The sequence below is a fragment of the Mastomys coucha genome, unplaced genomic scaffold (genome assembly GCF_008632895.1).
Source record: "Mastomys coucha isolate ucsf_1 unplaced genomic scaffold, UCSF_Mcou_1 pScaffold14, whole genome shotgun sequence".
Classification (NCBI taxonomy): Eukaryota; Metazoa; Chordata; class Mammalia; order Rodentia; family Muridae; genus Mastomys; species Mastomys coucha.
In genome coordinates, this window is record NW_022196896.1 from 41119239 (window position 1) to 41124275 (window position 5037).

The 5037-nt window shown below is 46.2% G+C and overlaps 1 pseudogene; it reads left to right on the plus strand.

Annotated features, from left to right (window-relative positions):
- Window positions 1-681: 681 nt before the first annotated feature.
- LOC116089376 lies at window positions 682-4811 on the plus strand (annotated as a pseudogene).
- The last annotated feature ends 226 nt before the right edge of the window (window positions 4812-5037 follow it).

Genomic DNA, 5037 nt, shown 5'->3' on the forward strand with positions numbered 1-5037 from the left:
TAAAACAAAGGGTAAATCACCATGGTAAACACACACACACAAATGGACAAGGTTCACTAGAATAACAGAATAAAAAATAACAGAAGAGAAACAAATTTACAACAATAGAAATCCAGGAAAGCATAAAAATAAAATCATGTTTAAGGTATAAGTAACAACATATGTATAAGACAAGTATGAAATTAAAAAAAAAAAAAAACGACAAGAGGAATAGTGTACCTTTCAATAGTATCCTAAATATAAATGGTAATGAAAACCACATACTGTAGGAGAAAAATTAAGGCATGATTTGGTATCCAGGACCTTGCACAATGCACTTTGATGAGTTTGCTTGGTAAATAAGCTCGTAGCTGGCCTGTGGTCAAGTCTACACTCTCCATGTCTCCTTTCATGTGCTCCTGTACAGAGAACCTGGCACTCACTGTCCGGTCCAAGGTAATATCCCTGGGACAGACAGGCAACCCTCCCTTCTACCAGTAGATATTAATGCGGGTTTTCTGCTGACCAGATAAGACTGGGACTTCAACATGCCTAAAGGTAGAGAGCACTTGAAAGTTTTTTGCCAGGCTCTGTTGGCGGGTCTTAGGGAGCAGCAAGGCACCTCAATAATTTGACTAAGGCAAGAAAGGTGGTCCAGGAGCCAAATGAATCTCCTCTCCCTCAGCTTTTTTAGTGAGGCCCATGGAGTCTTTCTGTCAGTTCACTCCTTATGATCCCAGGAGTGAAGAACATAAGGTTACTGTCACAATTGCTTTTATAGATCATTCAAGCCGAGACATCAGGAAGAAGTTACAGAAACTAGATGGGTTGCAAGATAAGTCTTTGAGAGAGTTAGTGCAGGTGACTGAGAAAGTATTTCATAACTGGGAGACAGAAGAAGAAAAAGAAGGTAGGAAACAGAAAGAGCAGGAAGCTAGAGAATTAAGAAGAGAAAAGAGACAGGAAAGGAATCATCATAGAATCTTGGCCACAGTAGTTAGAGATACTAGAGAACCTAGTAAGTTAGTACCTGGCAACCAAAGAGAACCTCTGGCCAAGGACCAATGTGCTTACTGTAAAGAAAAGGGGTATTGGTTGAGAGATTGCCCCAAAAAGAAGAAAAAGGGGCCCTATGTTTCAGACAGAAAGCCAGTGGGGCCTAAAGTGCTGGCCATTCAAGAGGACAGTGACAGTGAATAGAGGGGACGGGGTTCAGATCCCCTCCCCGAACCCAGGGTAACCCTTACTGTGGAGGAGAATCCCACTCAGTTTCTGGTGGACACAGGGGCACAGCATTCAGTCCTCCTACAATCAGATGGGACGATTTCCAAAAAGAAGTCCTGAGTCCAAGGGGCCACAAGCAACAAACAATACTCATAGACTACCCGAAGAACAGTGGACCTAGGCATGGGCTGGGTATCCCACTTGTTCATTGTCATCCCAGAATGCCCTTGTCCCTTGTTAGGTAGACACCTTCTCACTAAGATGGGAGCACAAACCCATTTTCTCCCAGAAGAACCCCAGGTCAGGGGCCGACAGGGAGAACCTATCCAGGTGCTGACTATGAAACTAGAAGATGAGTACCAACTCTTTGAGAATAAAGATTTCAGGCTTGAAGATGTAGATTTGTGGTTACAGAACTTCCCACAAGCTTGGGCTGAGACAGTAGGAATGGGGAAATCTAAGAACCAGCCTCCGGTCCATGTAGACCTAAAGGCCCAGGCCAGCCTAGCAACCATTCACCAGTATCCTATGTTCAAAGAAGCCCGAGATGGGATCTGGCCCCACATCCTACACCTCCTCCAACTGGGGGTCCTGCGGAGGTGCCAGTCCTCATGGGATATTCTCCTCCTCCCAGTACAAAAGCCGGGGTCCAATGACTATCAACCTGTACAGGACCTCAGAGAAGTGAATAAATGGGTGTCTGACCTCCACCCTACAGTCCCTATCCTGTATAACCTGTTGAGTTCCTTGCCTCTCTTTAGGATCTGGTGGTATACTGTACTGGACCACAAAGATGCCTTCTTCTGCCTATCACTGGCCCCTAAGAGCCAAGAGTACTTTGCCTTTGAATGGAAAGACCCCGAGTCAGGTATAATGGGCCAGCTCATGTGGACCCATTTGCCTCACGGTTTCAAGAACTCTTCCACTATTTTTGATGACACTCTACATCAAAACCTAGCCACCTTCTGAACATCCAATCCCCAGGCAACCCTTTTGCAGTACGTAGACGACTTTCTTTTGGCTGCATGCAACAAGGAAATGTGTTTGGAAGGGACCAAACGTCTTCTCATGGAACTGGGAGTTGGGCTACTGCACCTTAGCCAAGAAAGCCCAAATATGCCATCAAAAGTTCAGGTACCTGGGGTACTTTATTAGGGAGGGGAAGAGATGGCTATAAGATGCCATAAAAGAAACTGTGTTTCATATCCCACTGCCCATGGGTCAGAAACAGGTTAAAGAGTTCCTGGGCACAACAGGCTTCTGTCGTCTATTGATATCTGGGTTCACTGAGATAGCAGCCCCTCTCTATTCTCTCACCAAGAATAAGCAGCCTTTTGGGTGTGTGTGTGGGGAGGGGGGGAGAAGTAAGGGCTTTTGACACCATCAAAACAGCCCTCATGTCAGCCCCAGCCCTGGGGCTCATGGGTATGACTAAGCCATTCCACCTGTATATGGCAGAAAACAAGGGCATAGCAAAAGGGGTCCTGACCCAAAAACTGGGACCATGGAAGAGACCAGTGTTGTACCTCTCAAAAAAGTTAGACCCTGTGGCCTACAGGTGGCCTGCCTGTCTGAGGACCATGGCCACAGTCACAGTGTTGGTTAAAGATGCTGATAAGTTGACTTTAGGACAAGACCTGGTAATATCAGCTCCACACACCCTAGAAAGTGTGGTCCGACAGGCCCCACCCCCAACCCACCGAACGATGACTCACCAATGCTCAAATGACTCATTATCAGACTTTGCTGCTCAACTCTGACAGGATCATGTATGCAACCCCCATGGGTCTAAATCCAGTGACCTTTCTCCCATACCCAGACCTCGAGACTCCCATCCATGACTGTCAGCACATGCTTGCTGAGGCACATGGCTGGCGCAAAGACCTGTCTGACTGGCCCTTGGCTGAAGCAGAAGAGACTTGGTTCACAGCTGGGAGCAGTTATCTAGAAGAGGGGCAGAGGAGAGCAGGTAAGGCTGTGGTGGATGGGCAACAGGTTGTTTGGGCACAAACTTTGCCAGAGGGAACTTCTGCTCAGAAAGCTGAGCTCATTGCTCTCACAAAAGCTCTTGAACTAGGAGAAGGCAAAAAGATCAACATCTACACAGATAGCAGGTATACCTTAGCTACGGCCCATATCCATGGCTCCTTCTACCGGCAGTGGGGACTACTGACCTCGGGAGGAAAAGAAATCAAAAACAAACCTGAGATTCTGGCATTACTAGAAGCCTTGTACAAACCAGCAAAAGTAAGTATTATTCACTGTCTGAGCCACCAAAAGAGTGATTTCTATATAGCTCGAGGAAATAATTCGGCAGATCAAGAAGCTAAGATGGCAGCCTCTAGAATGACCCCAGTGATAGTGGTCAGAGAGCCTGAATTGCCTGAACTTAAGTTCCAGTACTCCACTGAAGACCTGGTGGTCATCTCAAGGGACCCTGAAAATCGTTTTGATCAGAGAAAGGGGGTCTAGGTGACCCCACTGGGTAAAAAAAATACTACCATGAGAACAGGCAAAGACAATGATAAAACAAATGCACCAATGGACCCATCTAGGTGTAAGCAAGTTAACACAAACTGCCTTGAAGTCTAAGTATTATATTCCAGGACTAAAACACCTGGTAGAGCAGGTGGTTCATAACTGAGTACCCTGTTAGAAGCAAGTAAATGCTTGCATAAACAGAACTGACCCCCATAAATGGTACCGAGGGCACTGGCCAGGAGTCTACTGGGAAATAGACCTCATGGAGATAAAACCAGGCAAGTATGGCTACAAACATCTTCTAGTTTTCATAGATACCTTCTCAGGAGGGATAGAAGCCTTCCCTACCAAGCAAGAGACTGCAATGGTAGTGGCCAAGAAGATACTAGAAGAAATTTTCCCCAGATTTGGAGTGCCCAAGGTAATCGGATCTGATAATGGCCCTGCCTTTGTTGCCAAGGTAAGTCAGGGAGTGGCCAAGTATTTAGAGATCGATTGGAAACTTCATTGCATTTGTAGACCTCAGAGCTCAGGACAGGTAAAGAGAGGGCTAACAGAACTCTAAAAGAGGCCTTGACAAAGTTGAACATAGAGACTGGCACAAACTGGGTGGTGCTCCTTCCTATGACCCTGCTCAGGATCAGAAATACCCCTTCTTGTTTCAGTTTAACTCCCTTTGAGATCCTGTATGGGACCCCAGTGCCCCAACTCTACTAACAGATGTTATTGAGCCAACCTGTCATAGTAATAATGATTTGTATGTGAGATTAAAATGGCTGCAGGTCATACAGAAATAAGTTTGGTTGCAGTTGACAGCCGCCTACGAGAGTCAGGGACCCCTGAGACATCAAATCACTTCCAGGTCAGAGATGCAGTCTATGTACAATGACACTGAGCCTCTCTGGAAAGGACCATACCTAGTGCTGCTGACCACCCCGACAGCCGTCAAGGTAGATGGAATAGCTGCCTGGATCCATGCATCCCACATGAAGGCAGCCACTCTGGCAGAAGAAAAGGACAAAGCTCAATACTGGACCATTCAGATCACTGAGAATCCTTCAAAATTAAAAGTCACCAAGAGAACCGAAGGTGAGACTCCTCCTCCTGACAGTGGTACTCTATCTTAGTTCCTTTCCCTTGTGCCCATCCAGTGTCAGTCCTCACCAGCTGCGTAACTTAACCTGGATGATGATAAATAGAGCAGGAGACATAGTATTTACTAATTTATATTTTCTATCTTGGCTGTTCTTCACCCAATTGAGCAGTCATCTGTGTTGCATTTTCTTGCCCCCTTTACATGGCAACTCTGCTTCTCCCTCCTGAACGTTATCACCCTTCCATGGCTGCCTCTGT